Here is an 18555-nt window from a genome sequence, read left to right as displayed (position 1 = left end):
GTTCTTTTTTCACTGCCTGGAAACTTCGATGTTGGGCCTGGACCTTGGCCGTGAAGTCTGGAAAAAAGGCGACTTGATAATTATCTACCTTCAAGGGAGGACCGGATCTCGCCGTCTGTAGGATTATGTCTCTGTCCCGAAAATTGAAGACTCTGGCTATCAGGGGTCTTTTGGGGGCACCCGGCTTGGGCCTTCCTCCTGGCACTCTGTGAGCCCGTTCTATCGAAAAATAGCTGGACAATGTCCTGGGCTTGAGATGTGTGGTAATTAGTTCTTCAACATAAAGGTCAGCGGCAGGCCCCTCCGCCCGTTCCGGAACCCCCAAAATGCATATGTTATTGTGGCGGGCGCGGCCTTCATAATCATCCAGTTGTTGCGCCATTCGATCCTGCTTCTTTTGCATCTCAACCATCTGCGACTGGAGCTCCGACGTATCCGTCTGCAGGGCCTTAGTAGCTATCTTCAGCTTCTTCACCCGGTCCAGTGACGTGCGCACTCCGTTAACTGCGCTAATCGCCGCCATGACATTGTGCAGCGTCGGCTCCGGTCCCTGTTTAGGGACAGCCGATCTCTCCTCTTTCCCCATGTGCGGCGGCTCACCCTTATCTCCTGCCTTACACCAGGCGAACTTGGCCAGTTGCTTCTGAGCGTTCGCTTTAGGGCCTTTGCCGCCCGTCACCATGCGTGCAGTGCCTGGGTCTACCCCAACTATTGCTAGCCGTTGGTGTTGCCAATGAGCGGCCCAGCACCTATCTGAGCAGATTCTTCAAGGCTGTTGCCTCCGTCTCCCAGCCCGTCGCCCGCCCCGCCAGCGAGAATGGGCGCCAGCTCCGATGCACCGCCACACCGGGGCGCGAGGGGAGTCCAATTATACCTCTCTTCTGAGGTGTTCCGGGCCCAGAAACAACCGATAGTCCCGTATTCTCAGCACATTGCACCACAGGGTGTCTCCCAGGGGGGGGGGGGGGGCGCACGGGTCACTTCTGTGAGGCACGTCTAGTCTTCACGGGGCCGAGGGCCGGCCTCTCCCGCAATGTTCAGATTGACCGCCGCTTCACACACCAGGCCCTGCCACACGTACCTCCGGCGCTCCAATCACTGCCCACTGCCAGGGCATACAATCCCCTCACGTCTGTGTGTTGCGGCACAGGCTTCGATCCACAGGGTATACATTTTATTATCGCCCCCCCCAGGAGGACATCTCGCATACTGGCTGCAGAGGGGGTGGGGGGGAGGGTGTATCTGGGTATCAAGTCCGGCCTGGAGTGCAAGCTGTATGGAAGCAAGTAGAGCCAGGCCTCCAGCCCCTTCCAGTCTCCTAGGCGTTGTAAGGCTCCACTAATTTCAAGCTAGGCCCCATAGGCCGCACAACCGGGGCCTCACGTAGCAGGGCCCGCCGCCGTATCTCCTCCGGGCCCCACACTCTCTTCTGCCGCCGCGCGCCTTCTCCGCGCGGCGGGCAGCACCATTCACCACAGCTCTATGTGCGCCGATGACAGTCGGAGTACCGGGCCCGCCCTCAGGGCCTCCCCGGTGCTGCCTCTCGTCCGGACCTCACCCCTTGCCTCCAGGGGAGTGCGATCAGCGGGCCGCCACTCCGGGACCCCAGGCCACAGTGTCCACTGCCCAGCTTTCACCGCCACAGCCCCGGTCACAGTCACTTGTGGTGCGACCATCGGGTGCTCGCCGCTTCCCCCACCACCATCAGGGCTCCGCTGGGGACTTTGGGACCTCCCCTCGCCGCAAGAGACTGCCTCCTACTCTAGCAGTCCGCTATTGCTGCCGCCGTCGGAGCTTCAGCGAGAGGGTCACCAACGTCCGCTGTCCGCCCCCAGGTCCCGCCAGCCTCAATCTGCCAGGTAGGGAGTGCTCCGCCACATCTCCGCTGTTACGTTTCGTCCGTGGATGGCACAGGATATACTATTAAGTTATGCGGGGATCGGGAGCTCTGTTAGGCAGCGGCCATTCTCGACGGCTGCTAGCCACGCCCCCCGATACTTGTTTTAAAAGTGCGCTGGGTAGCCGGTGTTATAGTAACGCGAGTGATGCTCACACTCAGGTGCAGTTTACAGTAACACGGTGGACCAGCAGCAACTCTAAAGCTGGTGTAGCAGCCCACGGGGGAGGTCCAACATCGCCACTGTGGGTAGGACATCCCCGGGTCTCTATTTTGTTTTCTGGAAGGACACCTCCCCTGTTAATAGCAGGCAAATATCGCTAATTATTTTACGCTGTTGCCATCACAATGGACATTAACAGCAGGAAACCACATCCTGTGTTAAAACTGGACAGTGGCATGTGCCCAAAGGCAGTTCCCACGACATCTGTCTCGAGTAATAAATGCCTCCACTCTTCCGCCTCCCCTGGGCCAGGCCTTACTGGCAATGGGGTAAAGTTTACAGCCCCCACTGCCTCGTAGAGATGCTTATCATGTGTTCCTCAATCTATTGAAGGGTTATACTATGGAAGCTGTGCTCCTGTTATTGGACTGATTGTGTATTGATGACAAGGATGTGGCATAACAGTCAGAGCTGCCAACTATGGAGCTGGGGAACCAGGTTCGAGTCTCGGCGTCAGCTCGGCATGCTGTGATTCTGGGCAAATCATTTAATCTCACCATGCCTACCAAAAATAAATGCGGCCATGTGTCAGGTAACTAGTAGTGCTCATGTAAAGCACACCAATACCTCCGGGTCGAGTTTGTGCTATATAAATCTGCAACAAAAAAAAAGGTAAGGCGTCTAGATGTAATGGCTGGTCATTCCACACAACACTTTCCACATGTCTCACACCTCATGTACACGAGGTATCCTCTGCACCTCCAAGCAACCTACTTTTGTGTATCACCACGTCTTATGGTCAGTCACAATGAATGCGGGTACTACGTGGTTGGGCTTTTTTGTTTATTTATACAGTGTCTTAACGTTATTGTTGAAACTTTGTCAAGTCTGGATGAAGCAAACAGAGAAAGGCCTGCAATCTGGAACATAGAATTAGTTTTCTGTATTTATTTTCTAATTAAAGGGGGTAAACTGCATTTGTTCTTAAGAGTACACGCAGATAGGAGAGCTCGAACAGATGACTGCTGCACATCTGCCCTGCTTCTGACACATGTGTTATGTGCCTTGTAGTGAGGACCGTGCTAGGTCACCAGAGCCTTCTCATAACCTGGGGTCCCTGCATGTCCAAAGTCCACTGGGTGTGATGCCACGGGGTCCAACCTCATCCATCATTTCACTGACCTTTCCTACTCTCCCCCCTGTAGCATTATTTATGTATTCATTATATGTGATGCAGATCAGCTGGCAGGCTTTAAAAACACTAGAACAATTTATCATGTTCGATGTGCTGCTGGAAAATCTCCCCTTGTGTAATGCTTCTCAGATACAAATATACTGTGACGGTCTCCTAACCCTTTTGTTTATTTTTATAGCATAGGTGCCAAATACATTTGAAAAGCAATAAGCATCACATTTGAGAGAGTTGGAGCTATTTGCATTGTAAATGAAAATGCCTTTTATTTATCTGTTTTAAAAACAACACATAAATAAAAGGCTTTGTCATTTATAATGCCAATAGCTCAAACTCTCGTAAATGCGAGACCTATTGCATTGCAAATGCTTGTTAGGACTGTTAGTACATCAAGGGTTATCCCAGTGGCGTAACGAAACTTGAGGGGGCCCCCCTGCAAAGCACATGGAGGGGGCCCCCCTCCCCCCGCGGTGCGGCCCACCATCTACCACTTTGCCCTACCACCCAGAAATCTAGCATATTTTGATTTGAAACCTCCAACATTTAAATGAAATGCCTCTATGTTGTATTTCTCTAAGTTCTAATGAGAAAGTGGGAAACACTCTTAACATACAAGCTATGCCATTTGTAACAATACTGTCAAAAGCAGATTATTTAACTGAGGCAGCAATCAGAACAATGCCAAGGAGTGATCCTATTGTCTCAGGAACTGCCTCTGGCTGAAGGACAAAGAACAACTATGAAGGGTCTGAAATAGAATTGACATTAATGGACAATAACTTGAAACTTTGAAAGACCAACCCAAACCTGCAATTCCATAAAAACTCGACTGACAATATACATGAGAAGTACACAAGCTATAACTCAGTATCCTGCGAAAGTTAAGAGAAATAGACTGGTGAATTATCTGCATGCCACACACTAGAGACTGTCAAGGGTTGTGCATGATAACGTGAACTGAGGAAGAAATTTCAATCATAATGTCTTTATTAGTAAGCACTGCAAAACAGGCAGGCAAACAAGGCTGAGGAAGAAAACTGTTTGGATGCTTCAGAACATTGATGCAGATGTTTGTCTGTTTTAATTTATCATTTCTGTAGTGTAAACAATGCTAAATACAAGATTTAAGGTACACGTATTACAGACAAGTGCAAGCAACACCATAAATAACACTGTCTGTAGGATAAAAACAAACCATATCAGCAAGTACCTAATGACAATCTATACAAACTGTAGTTGGTAAAGCAAAATAAAAAGTGCAAATACTTTCAAAGTGAAAAATAAAGCAATCACCAATCCAGCAATATACAAAAATCAAGCATGTTTTGTAAAACAATCCAACTTTCTTCTTGCATCAAGGTGAAAATACTTTCAAAGTGCATGGTAAAAACAAGTCCAGCAGCTTCCCTCACAAGGACTGACCTGAACCACCAGACTGGGCATTACTTCCTAACAAACAGAGGCCTCAGATCTCAGTGTGTCAAGACTGCCGGTATTTACAATTTACTAAGAGTATAGACACGCCTGCTAAATTACAGATTCACCATTGCCTCCAAATGGCTCTATCGTCACGTGTGACACTGCCAACTAGGCCTGGATTTTAAGCCAACAGCACCTTGCATTCTGGGAGTTGTGCTGTGACCATCTAAGTAAGGGGTTAAACATTCCAGCATGCAAAGTGTTGTTGGATAAAAGCTCCAAATGGACACGACATGGTGCCAATGACACTTGGCAGCTATGTTTTATACAAGCACAAGGGGATGTTTAATTTCCTCAACACAAGCTGCAGAAGTCTGGCGTCAAATAGCAAACACGTGCGGAGAACCCAGAAACGTGATGTGTTTAGCCCCGTGTATGGACCGGAGGTGTCATTCTCTAAGAGACCCAGTGGTAAAAGCCCACAGTTGTCTCTAATGCATGTTAGTGTCAGGCAGTGGTCGAAGTGGGGGGAAAAAAGTAGGGGAACTGTGGGAGGAGAATCAGAGGGCGGGAATAACCAATGGATTGGGTCAGTGGGCGGAGTGAGAGGTGTGGCAGAAAGAGCAAAATATACCAATTTTTAGTATTTGTTTCCCATTTCACTAACCGGTTACAGCTTATTACATTATTTAATTCAACCAATGGATACACATGTTTATTTAAGGTTAAATATGTGTTATTGACATTAAAATACATTCACAAAGTGGGATACGTTTCCAATCACAGAATGTCCCAAATTTCCTTAAAAGTGGAATCGCAAGCCATTTGTCTCCCAGCCATGGAGTTTCTGTCATCAGCACTTCTCCTCCCTTTTCCACAAGAGCAGTTCAAACATGAATGGAAAATATCCTAGTTTGCAAATGTTTTCCACACAACTATGGCTTTGCCATATTTGCCACATAATACATCATCTGCTGCATAATCTGACAATTTTAACTAATAAATTGTTTATAGCTCAAACACATCAAAAGTTACTAAAAAATGTGACTTGTGCTGCTGTGAAGTGAAGGGCCCTTTGCAAAAGTTGACTGGTCACCTTTCTCATTGCTGCAGTTGTATGTTCCACTAGTACTAATAAGGAAAAATCTTTGCAGAGACTGTTAGTATGTGTAAAAATTTCAAAATAATAAAGTATCAGAAAATTTACAGCACTACTAATACCAGAGTAGGGTGTCAGAGCACTTACATCACACATATTACACAGAGACAATCATTCATATGTGTGTAAATCACTGTGTAGGAAATGTTACATAAGACAAAGGACTACAAAGTGTAGGAGTCACATGACAACCATACTAGTAGGCAGCATATTTAACTCCTTCGATGCTCATGACGGAGTGGTTCCGTCATGAGCATCGGTTGGGCTATGCTTATGATGGAACCGCTCTGTCATGAGCACAGCCCCTGGGGGAAGCGCTGGCGCTCCCCCCCTGGGGCATCGATCTTGCCCCCATAGAGGGGGATGGCAGCGGAAGAGTTTCCGCTGCCACCCCCGAGCCCCCCCACGCTTCCCCATGACGTCAGCGTGCACAGCGCGCGCTGATGTCATCAGGAAGCGTTGGACGCGCTGGAATTCATTTCTTCCAGCGCGTCCAACGAAGGAGGTACGTGTTTGCCTCCGGTGGGGTGGGGGGTGGGGAATTGGGATGCCTTGAGGCATCGGGGGAGAGGAAAGAGTATTTCCTCTCCCCTGATGTCTCAATGCTGGGCATTCCTGCTTCACGATCGCGCACAACGTCTAGTGGGATGCCCCACTAGACACCAGGGATGTCTTGGTAGCGTTAAGGAAGCGACCCCTTGGGCAAGGGTCGCTTCCTGGGGCCCCAAATTAATATTAAGACTTTTCTGCCCCCCCTGGGGGCAGATCGGTCGTTTATGTAGCCGTTTCTGCTCCCAGGGGGGGCAGAAAAGCCCACCAGACACCAGGGATGTTATTTTTTGAGTAAAGGAAGCGATCCCTTGGGCAAGGGTCGCTTCCTGGGGGCACAAATATTTATCAAGACTTTTCTGCCCCCCCTGGGGGCAGATCGGTTTTTTGTGTAGCCGTTTCTGGTCCCAGGGTGGGCAGAAAAGCCCACTAGACACCAGGGATGTTATTTTTTTGTTGCGTAAAGGAAACGACCCCTTGGGCAAGGGTCGCTTCCTGGGGTCCCAAATTTTTATTAAGACTTTTCTGCCCACCTGGGGGCAGATCGGTCTTTTGTGTAGCCGTTTCTGATCCCAGGGGGGGCAGAAAAGCCCACTAGACACCAGGGAATTAGTTTAAATAAAAATGGAAGTGACCCCTTGGGCAAGGGTCGCTTCCAGGGGGCAATTTTTTATAATATGTATTTAGCCCCCCCGCCCCGGGACAGATTAGCCTGGTTTTTTTTTTCCTGCTGTTTTCTGCCCCACCTGGCACACAACCCGATTGACCATTTGCGTAGTAACATAGCATGTTATAATGTTTATTGTTATATTTTTTGTGAATTGCAATTGTAATGTTTTATTTTTTTACTTTTTTGTTCTAGGTGAAGGCTTTTGCTCTTTCCAGTTTGCGGTTTCGTTACTGGTGGTTCTGCTGTTTGTGTAGTTTGGTAAGAGACTTTTTTTTGTACAATGTAAATGTGTTTGATTTCTTTGCATGAATTTGTTTTTTGCAAATGGTGCAATAATAGCAGTATGTTTGGTTTTTGAGTGTCAAAAACTGTTTGCATTTGTGCTCGATGTGTATTTTGTTGTCTTGTGAGTAATTTGTTTTTTTTTCTTCTTTCTAGTTGGATATCGTTGGTTTTTGCTGTGTCACTGCAGAGTAGGTTCTGGTGAGTGTAGCTATCTCTTGTAATTGAATTCTATAGTTTTTGAGTACATTGATCTTTGTGATAAAGGTACACATTTCTTTACTTACTTGGTTTGCACATTGTTGGTTGTTGTTGACTTGTTTGTGCAGGCTTCTATCTTAGTAAGTATAATGGCTAGCCGCAGGATTACTGCTCAGCAGGTTGTTGGTTTGCTTTTTGAGTCTTCCTCTGACCATGGTTCAGAGACTGACTCTGCATCTGAGGCAGAGGAGGCAGGGAACGATTCTGGCAGTGAGTTTTCTCTCCATATGGAGTCATCGGATGATGAAGATACTCTTAGTGCGGATGAAGTGCCTGTGTTAGAGGAGGAGACTGATGTGCCGATAGTGCGGCAAGAGGCATCTGGGCTGCAGCCTGGGGCTGCAAGGCTTCCCGTTGGTGTAGTGCGGCAAGAGGCTTCTGGGCTGCAGCCTGCGGCTGCAAGGCTTCCCGTTGGTGTAGTGCGGCAAGAGGCATCTGGGCTGCAGGCTGGGGCTGCAAGGCTTCCCTTTGAAAGTGATGACCTCTAGGTTGCCCCTGGCATGGTGCAGCCGGCATTGCCAGACTTTACTGGTGTTCCAGGGTGTAGAGTGAATACTGAAAACTTTTTGTCGATACATTTTTTTCAGTTGTTTATGGACGATGTGTTTTTGGCAGAGATTGTTGAGCAGACTAATTTGTATGCCGAACAGTTTTTGAGGGACAACAGTGCCAGTCTTAAGCCACACTCTAGAGCTACCCGGTGGACTCCCACAAATCTTGAAGAGATGAAGAAGTTCTTGGGTTTAACTTTTTTGATGGGCTTGCTAAGGAAGCCATCAATGTCTTCATATTGGTCTACTAGTCCCTTGATGGCAACTGCTATTTTTCCGGCAGTCATGAGTCGTGACAGGTATTTGCTTCTGCTTCGGATGATGCATTTTGTTGATAATGGTTTAGCATTGCCACGAGATCACCCTGAGTGTGACCGTCTTTTTAAGATTAGGCCTGTCCTTGATCACTTTGTTGATCGATTTTCTGAGATCTATACTCCTGGGAAAGAAATTGCAGTGAATGAGTCTTTGGTGTTGTTCAAGGGCCGCTTGGTTTTTAGGCAATACATTCCTAGTAAGAGGGCACGCTATGGAATTAAGCTGTATATGCTGTGTGACAGTAGGACTGGATATGTCTCTAATTTCAGGGTGTACACCGGTAAGGAATCCAGGATTAACCCCCCTGGTTGTCCGTCCACTTTTGGAGTGACTGAGAAAATTGTTTGGGAACTTGGTAGAGGATTTTTTAACAAAGGCCACCATTTATATGTAGATAACTTCTACACTGGTGTGCGGTTGTTCAGGGAATTGGCCAAAGTGGACACTGTTGCTTGTGGCACAATCCGCTCTAACCGTAAAGGTTTCCCAAAAGAACTTGTTTGTCAAAAGCTTGTGCGGGGACAGTGCAGTGCGTTGCGTTGCAAGGAGCTTCTTGCTGTGAAGTTTTCAGACAGGAGAGATGTCTACATGCTGACTACCATCCATGATGAAAGCACTGCACCTGGGACTGTTTGGGGTCAGGTCGCTGAAGCGCGCAAACCTGTGTGCATTTTAGACTATAATAGGCACATGGGTGGTGTTGACAGAGTAGATCAGAGGTTGGAACCTTACGCTGCTCTTCGTAAGGCTTACATTTGGTACAAGAAGTTGGCTATCCATCTTTTCCACTTGGCAATCTTTAATGCTTTTGTTGTGTTCCAGGATTCTTGCCCTGAGTCAAAGATGACTTTTGCTAAGTTTCAGGAGTCTGTAATTGGCAGCCTTGTTGTAGTGGAACAGGCAAGTGTTCCTAGAGTTGGAGTGGTGGAGGATGTTGCTAGATTGAGATTTCGCCACTTTCCTGATCACATTCCTCCCACACCCTCAAAAGATTTTCCCAGTAGGAGATGTAGAGTCTGTTGGCGAAGAGGTACGCGGAAGGAGATTCGTATGTACTGCCCTGACTGTCCTTCTAAACCTGGGCTGTGTGTCCCTGCTTGTTTTAGAGCGTACCACACGCAAAATAATTTTTGGGAGCATTCATGAGTGGTAAAGTGAACTGCCTGGTCTGTATTCTTTTGAAAATTTGATTCTGTTTCAAGGTTGGCGTTAGTGCAATGTATTTAGTTGCTGATTTTGTGTTTGTGATTTGTATCTATTTGCAATTTGTTTGTGTTTTTATTTTTGTCTAAAAAAATCCGATGGCGGTGTGTGTAGGCTGGCGCTTGGCTGTTGGTGTGTGTGGACTGGCACTTGGTTGGCGGTGTGCGTGGAATGGTGCTTGGCTGGTGGTGTGCGTGGACTGGTACTTGGCTGGCGGTGTGCTTGGACTGGCGGTGCGCGTGGACTGGTGCTTGGCTGGTGGTGTGCGTGGACTGGAGCTTGGCTGGCAGTGTGTGTGGAATGGTGCTTAGCTGGCGGTGTGCGTGGACTGGTACTTGGCTGGCGGTGTGCGTGGACTGGCGGTGTGCGTGGACTGGTGCTTGGCTGGTGGTGTGCGTGGACTGGAGCTTGGCTGGCGGTGTGCGTGGATTAGCGATTGGCTGCCGGTGTGCCTGGACTGGCGATTGGCTGGCGGTGTGCCTGGACTGGCGCTCTGCTAGCGGTGTGTGTGGACTGGCGCTCGGCTGGCTGTGTGTGAGTAGTGACTTGCTGCTGGTCACTACACACACTGCTAGCTGAGTGCCACTCCACGCAATCCATCAGCTTGTGTAGTTGCTGTGTCAGGAATGTGGGCGTGTGAAAGTGATGGGCCCTTGAATTGCGCTGTGTGCTGGTGTGAGTTTTGTTATGTGATGGGCCCGCGGCTGGCGGTGTGAATGGTTTTGTATGTCTCACACGTATGAAAGGTGTATGAATGGCCTGTAAAGAGGTTGGTTCCTTGTCGTGGCTTTACAGCTCACGAGCTGTGAGTCAATGGTTCAGTTTCTCGCCCTTTCAATTATTAACAGTGCAATTCATTTTTGGGAAATCACTTGCTAATACAATTGTATATACTGAACCATCACTCACCCTCGTGCCAAATCCAACCAGTATGTGTGTGTGCTTGAGGATTAGATGGCTGTGCAGTAATATTTGTCTTTCTGAAGCAGGGTGTACCTTGTCCCTTTTAGTGAATTTTGTAATGTGTTGCTTTTGTGCCTGGTGGTGCGAATGGTCTTGTTTGTATCACGTATAAAAGGTGTGTGAATGGCCTGTAAAGTGGTTGGTGCCTTGACGTGGCTTTACAGCTCACGAGCTGCGAGTCATTGGTTTGGTTTTTTGTGAATTTAATTGACAGTGCATTTCAATTTTGTGAAATCTCTTGTTAATAAAATTTAATACACTGAACCATGACTCGCCCTCGTGCCAAATCCAACCAGTATGTGTGTGTGTTTGAGGAATAGATGGTTGTGCAGGAATCTTTGTCTTTAGTTTCTCTGCCAAGGTGTACTTTCCATGTAAGAATAACCCACCAACTGTAGTTCATGGTGATGTCTCTCTTGTGAATTCAAAAAGTTTTTTTATCCCCAATGTCCTGCAAACCTCAAAATGTCTGTCACATTTTCATTACAATATTGTTCCAAAATTCTCATGCTGTAGAAACAAACCAATAATTATGTCTAAACAATCTGGTTTTGCAAGGGGGGTCACTTGGGTTTTTGGCCCGGTGCTCGGCGGCCATCTAGGGAAACCTACCAAACCCATACATTTCTGAAAACTAGACACCCGGCGGCTTCCAGGGAGGTATGGCTTTCATGGATCCCCCAACGTTTCCTTACCCAGAATCCCCTGCAAACCTCAATTTAAGCTGAAAAAATCACTTTTTTCACACATTTTGGTGTGGGAAAGTTGTGGCATCACTGGGCTCACACAAATTTACCACCACCCAGCGTTCCCCCAGGTCTCCCGGTCTCTACGTTTTGGGCCCTTGCCTGCCGCGGGTACTTGGGCCTCCCACACAAGTGAGGCACCATTTTTACCGGGAGACCTGGGGGAACGCTGGGTGGTGGTAAATTTGTGTGAGCCCGGTGATGCCACAACTTTCCCACATCAAAATGTGTGAAAAAAGCGTTTTTTTCAGCTAAAATTTAGGTTTGTAGCGGATTCTGGGTAAGGAAACGTTGGGGGATCCACGCAAGCCATACCTCTCTGGAAGCCGCCGGGTGTCTAGTTTTCAGAAATGTATGGGTTTGGTAGGTTTCCCTAGATGGCCGCCGAGCACCAGGCCAAAAACCCAAGTGACCCCCCCTTGCAAAATCAGGTGGTTTTGCGATAGGCCATTTTGATGTCGCCTCACTACGTTTTGGGCCCTTGCCTGCCGCGGGTACTTGGGCCTCCCACACAAGTGAGGCACCATTTTTACCGGGAGACCTGGGGGAATGCTGGGTGGTGGTAAATTTGTGTGAGCCCGGTGATGCCACAACTTTCCCACACCAAAATGTGTGAAAAAAGTGTTTTTTTCAGATAAAATTGAGTTTTGCAGGGGATTCTGGGTAGGGAAACGTTGGGGGATCCACACAATCCATACCTCCCTGGAAGCCGCCGGGTGTCTAGTTTTCAAAAATATATAGGTTTGCTAGGTTTCCCTAGGTGCCGGCAGGGCTAGGGTTCAAAAACTACAGCTAGTCACTTTGCCAAAAAAGGGTCATTTTTCACTGCAAAATTGAGGTGTGACCACGTTGCGTTTTGCGCCGTTTTCTGTCACGGGCACTAGCCTGACCCGCACAAGTGAGGTACTATTTTTCTCGTAGGACTTTGGGGAACGCGGGGTGGGTGGAAATTTGTGGATCCATGCAGATTCCAGAACTTTCCATCACAGAAATGTGGGGAAAATGTGTTTTTTTTGTCAATTTTTTAGGTTTGCAAGGGATTCTGGGTAACAGACCCTGGTGGGAGGCACTCAAGTCACCCCATCCTGGATTCCCCTGGGTGTCTAGTTTTAAAAAAAATATAGGTTTGCTAGGTTTACCTAGGTGCCGGCAGAGCTAGGGTTCAAAAACCACAGCTAGGCACTTTGCCAAAAAAGGGTCATTTTTCACTGCAAAATTGAGGTGTGACCACGTTGCGTTTTGCGCCGTTTCCTGTCGCGGGCACTAGGCTGACCCCCACAAGTGAGGTACCATTTTTCTCATAGGACTTTGGGGAACGCGGGGTGGGTGGAAATTTGTGGATCCACGCAGATTCCAGAACTTTCCATCACAGAAATGTGGGGAAAATGTGTTTTTTTTGTCCATTTGTTACGTTTGCAAGGGATTCTGGGTAACAGACCCTGGTGGGAGGCACTCAAGTCACCCCATCCTGGATTCCCCTGGGTGTCTAGTTTTCAAAAATATATAGGTTTGCTAGGTTTCCCTAGGTGCCGGCAGGGCTAGGGTTCAAAAACTATAGCTAGGCACTTTGCCAAAAAAGGGTCATTTTTCACTGCAAAATTGAGGTGTGACCACGTTGCGTTTTGCGCTGTTTCCTGTCGCGGGCACTAGGCCGACCTGCACAAGTGAGGTACCATTCTTCTCGTAGGACTTTGGGGAACGCGGGGTGGGTGGAAGTTTGTGGATCCACGCAGATTCCAGAACTTTCCATCACAGAAATGTGGGAAAAATGTGTTTTTTTGGTCAATTTTTTACATTTGCAAGGAATTCTGGGTAACAGATCCTGGTGGGAGGCACTCAAGTCACCCTATCCTGGATTCCCCTGGGTGTCTAGTTTTCACAAATATATAGGTTTGCTACGTTTCCCTAGGTGCCGGCAGAGCTAGGGTTCAAAAACTATAGCTAGGCACTTTGACAAAAAAGGGTCATTTTTCACTGCAAAATTGAGGTGTGACCACGTTGCGTTTTGCGCTGTTTCCTGTCGCGGGCACTAGGCCGACCCGCACAAGTGAGGTACCATTCTTCTCGTAGGACTTTGGGGAACGCGGGGTGGGTGGAAGTTTGTGGATCCACGCAGATTCCAGAACTTTCCATCACAGAAATGTGGGAAAAATGTGTTTTTTTTGTAAATTTTTTACATTTGCAAGGGATTCTGGGTAACAGACCCTGGTGGGAGACACTCAAGTCACCCCATCCTGGATTCCCCTGGGTGTCTAGTTTTCAAAAATATATAGGTTTGCTACGTTTCCCTAGGTGCCGGCAGAGCTAGGGTTCAAAAACTACAGCTAGGCACTTTGACAAAAAAGGGTCATTTTTCACTGCAAAATTGAGGTGTGACCACGTTGCGTTTTGCGCCGTTTCCTGTCGTGGGCACTAGGCCGACCCGCACAAGTGAGGTACCATTTTTCTCGTAGGACTTTGGGGAACGCGGGGTAGGCGGAAATTTGGTAATCCACGCAGATTCCAGAACTCTCCATCACACAAATGTGTGGGAAATGTGTTTTTTTTTACACTTTTTTATGTTTGCAAGGGATTCTGGGTAACAGACCCTGGAGGGAGGCACTCAAGTCACCCCATCCTGGATTCCCCTGGGTGTCTAGTTTTCATAAATATATAGGTTTGCTAGGTTTCCCTAGGTGCCGGCAGGGCTAGGGTTCAAAAACTACATCTAGTCACTTTGCCGAAAAAGCAACATTTTTCACTGCAAAATTGAGGTGTGACCACGTTGCGTTTTGCGCCGTTTTCTGTCGCGGGCACTAGGCCGACCCGCACAAGTGAGGTACCATTTTTCTCGTAGGACTTTGGGGAACGCGGGGTGGGTGGGAATTCGTGGATCCACACAGATTCCAGAACTTTCCATCACAGAAATGTGGGGAAAATGTGTTTTTTTTGTCAATTTTTTTGGGTTTGCAAGGGATTCTGGGTAACAGACCATGGTGGGAGGCACTCAAGTCACCCCATCCTGGATTCCCCTGGGTGTCTAGTTTTCAAAAATATATAGGTTTGCTAGGTTTCCCTAGGTGCCGGCAGAGCTAGGGTTAAAAACCTACAGCTAGTCACTTTGCCAAAAAAGGGTCATTTTTCACTGCAAAATTGAGGTGTGACCACGTTGCGTTTTGTGCCGTTTCGTGCCGCGGGCACTATGCCGACCCGCACAAGTGAGGTACCATTTTTCTCGTAGGACTTTGGGGAACACGGGGTGGGTGGAAATTTGTGGATCCACACAGATTCCAGAACTTTCCATCACAGAAATGTGGGGAAAATGTGTTTTTTTTGTCAATTTTTTAGGTTTGCAAGGGATTCTGGGTAACAGACCCTGGTGGGAGGCACTCAAGTCACCCCATCCTGGATTCCCCTGGGTGTCTAGTTTTCACAAATATATAGGTTTGCTAGGTTTCCCTAGGTGCCGGCAGAGCTAAGGTTCAAAAACTACAGCTAGTCACTTTGCCAAAAAAGGGTCATTTTTCACTGCAAAATTGAGGTGTGACCACATTGCGTTTTGCGCCGTTACCTGTCGCGGGCACTAGACCGACCCGCACAAGTGAGGTACCATTTTTCTCGTAGGACTTTGGGGAACGCGGGGTGGGTGGAAATTTGTGGATCCACGCAGATTCCATAACTTTCCACCACAGAAATGTGGGGAAAATTTGTTCTTTTTGTCAATTTTTGAAGGTTTGCAAGGGATTCTGGGTAACAGATAATGGTGGGAGGCAGTCAAGTCACCCCATCCTGGATTCCCCTGGGTTTCTAGTTTTCAAAAATGTATAGGTTTGCTAGGTTTCCCTAGGTGCCGGCAGAGCTAGGGTTAAAAACCTACAGCTAGTCACTTTGCCAAAAAAGGGTCATTTTTCACTGCAAAATTGAGGTGTGACCACGTTGCGTTTTGTGCCGTTTCGTGCCGCGGGCACTATGCCGACCCGCACAAGTGAGGTACCATTTTTCTCGTAGGACTTTGGGGAACACGGGGTGGGTGGAAATTTGTGGATCCACACAGATTCCAGAACTTTCCATCACAGAAATGTGGGGAAAATGTGTTTTTTTTGTCAATTTTTTAGGTTTGCAAGGGATTCTGGGTAACAGACCCTGGTGGGAGGCACTCAAGTCACCCCATCCTGGATTCCCCTGGGTGTCTAGTTTTCACAAATATATAGGTTTGCTAGGTTTCCCTAGGTGCCGGCAGAGCTAAGGTTCAAAAACTACAGCTAGTCACTTTGCCAAAAAAGGGTCATTTTTCACTGCAAAATTGAGGTGTGACCACATTGCGTTTTGCGCCGTTACCTGTCGCGGGCACTAGACCGACCCGCACAAGTGAGGTACCATTTTTCTCGTAGGACTTTGGGGAACGCGGGGTGGGTGGAAATTTGTGGATCCACGCAGATTCCATAACTTTCCACCACAGAAATGTGGGGAAAATTTGTTCTTTTTGTCAATTTTTGAAGGTTTGCAAGGGATTCTGGGTAACAGATAATGGTGGGAGGCAGTCAAGTCACCCCATCCTGGATTCCCCTGGGTGTCTAGTTTTCAAAAATGTATAGGTTTGCTAGGTTTCACTAGGTGCCGGCAGAGCTAGGGTTCAAAAACTACAGCTAGGCACATTGCCAAAAAAGGGTCATTTTTCACTACGAAATTGAGGTGTGACCACATTGCATTTTGTGCAATTTCCTGTCGCGGGCAGTAGGCCAACCTGCACAAGTGAGGTACCATTTTTCTCGTAAGACTTTGGGCAACACAGGGTGGATGGAAATTTATGGATCCACGCAGATTCCAGAACTTTCCACCACAGAAATGTGGGGAAAAAGTGTTTTTTTTGTCAATTTTTAGGTTTGCAAAGGATTCTGGGTAACAGATCATGGTGGGAGGCAGTCAAGTCACCCCATCCTGGATTCCCCTGGGTGTCTACTTTTCAAAAATGTATAGGTTTGCTAGGTTTCTCTAGGTGCCGGCAGAGCTAGGGTTCAAAAACTACAGCTAGACTCTTCGCAAAAATGTGTCAATTTTCATTGTGAAAATGTGGTGTGTTCACGTTAGGTTTTGAGCCTCTTTCTGTCGTGGACACTATGCCTACCCACACAAGTGAGGTACCATTTTTATCGGGAGACTTAGGGTAGTTCAGATTTGTAAAGCATCTGTTATTACCTATTGATTTTTGATGCATTTCTCCTTTCCAAATGAAAGACATTGTGTAAAAAAAAAGTAATTTTGAAAAATGACCAATAATTCTCATGCTATTATGAGTATTCCCAATTTTGAAAATGTGCAAATATGCACTGTTTCTAAACTCTGTAATTTGTTCCCATTTCAGAAATACATAGGTGTCTTTCATACCGATTTTTACATGTATACATTTTCCCACAATAATTGCTATATACCCGGAACATAATAAAAAACCATTACAAAATGCTGCTCAGTTTTTTACTCTGGGTTCGTTGGGCTCTTGGTGAACCTACAAGTCCTATATATCTCCACAACCAGGAAGGTCCAGCGAATGTAACGGTACATTGCTTTCAAAGAGATGTCATAATTAGAAGAAGTAACAGGTGAAAACGTTGACACAAAAGGCTGCTTTTTTCAACTAATTTTTAATTTTTCCTATATTTAACTGTTAGTTTCTATAAAGAAACCTTGATGGATCTACACAAATGACCCCTTGCTGAATTCAGAATTTTGTCTACTTTTCAAAAATGTATAGTTTTTCAGGATCCATTATTGCTTTTGTACCCATTTCTACCATTAACTGGAAGGAGGTTGAAAGCACAACAAATAGCAACAAGCATTTGTTTGAGCTATTGGCATTGTAAATGACAACGCGTTTTATTTATGCTTCAAAAACCAAAACATAAATAAAAGGCATTGTATTTACAATGCCGATAGTTCAAACTCGCGTAAATGCGAGACCTGTTGCATTGCAAATGCTTGTTTGTGTTTTGTTGTTACCAATGCTCTTGATTTAAACTAATAAAAATATATATATTTTCGAGTTAGCTTTTTTGAAGCAAAAAGCAGGCAGGTTCCTACTGCGAGTTTGAACAATGAAACTTGGCAAGACCAAACCCCTTTTGGCATGCAGTTGCAATTAACCGTTATGCGGTTGATACGTAGATTTCAAATTTGAAAGAAGGGTTTGAGATGGGAAGGGCTTCATTCAGCTCATCTCTTTCAAGAGAAGTTTTGAACACGTACAGCACATATACATCAAATCGCAGGGCCGCAGGCGGAAGTCGGGTAAAAACAAGTGAAATAGAAGAAACCTTTTTTAACTGCACCGTGATTCACTGCAAACTGGCAGAGTTGCCAATGACTGTGACTGCCTGGGAGACCTGGTACCACGAGGAAAGCACATTGCAATTATCACACAATGAACATCCAGCTACTCAAAACTGAGGCTACCAGAGCAGGCGGAGGAGTGAATAATGTATTTTTTTGTGCCAAATGCCTTCATGGATTCTCATGAATAGAAAACCACCCAGAAAAATGTTTGGAGCACTGTTAGTGTCGCCGGCTATTCTCTAGATAAATTAGTTGCAGCTGTCCAGGCAGTAATGCCTGTGAGTTGTGGTGGTGGATGCAACCAGCATAACTTACACCATGTTCAGATATCTAAGTAAAGACACGCATTTTACATTTACAAAGGAGCGCTCACTGGGAGTACGAGATGTAAAACGGATCTGTGCTTTCGAGGCGGATTCACCTGTAATACCATTAAAATAATAAAAGCATTAAAATACACAAGCTTTGGCCACGCGGCCGCGAAAGTGAAAGTGATCGCGATCGCGTGCTGCGGAGGAAAGACACATGGCGCTGCGCGCGTGCACGTTCACGTGCACTGAAGCTTTAGGCCACGGCAGCACTTTGAAAAGCCTGTATACAAAATGTCTCGGCCAGACCAGCTCATACGCTGGATCAGGCGAGACCTAAAAATAGGGTATGTCCCAGAAAAATGCCAAAACTGTGTAAAAAATGTTGGATTTCTGACAAAAATCTGTCATTCCCTAAAAGCTGGAGAAATTGTGATTTCAGCCCCACAAACCCTTTTTTGATACCATTTGCAGAGAAAAACCCAGACGCTTTCCTTTGCAGCCAGTTTTTCCCATTTTTCACAAAAACAACAACATTTTGCTGTATTTGACTAATTTCTGGGAACCC

The 18555-nt window shown here is 46.8% G+C and overlaps 1 protein-coding gene across 1 annotated transcript in view; it reads left to right on the top strand.

Moving 5' to 3' along the window:
• Positions 1-1775: 1775 nt before the first annotated feature.
• Positions 1776-18555, top strand: part of LOC146784298 (interleukin-1 beta-like) — a 35818-nt gene continuing 19038 nt past the window's right edge. Inside the window, exon 1 of the mRNA XM_085635606.1 lies at positions 1776-1859. The gene's annotated coding sequence lies outside the window, so the exon portion shown is untranslated. The remainder of the gene's footprint in view (positions 1860-18555) is intronic.

Source organism: Triturus cristatus, chromosome 11, assembly GCF_964204655.1.
Source record: "Triturus cristatus chromosome 11, aTriCri1.1, whole genome shotgun sequence".
NCBI classification, from domain to species: Eukaryota; Metazoa; Chordata; class Amphibia; order Caudata; family Salamandridae; genus Triturus; species Triturus cristatus.
Note: the sequence above shows the minus strand (reverse complement) of the source record. Positions and strands in the feature narration are given on the sequence as shown.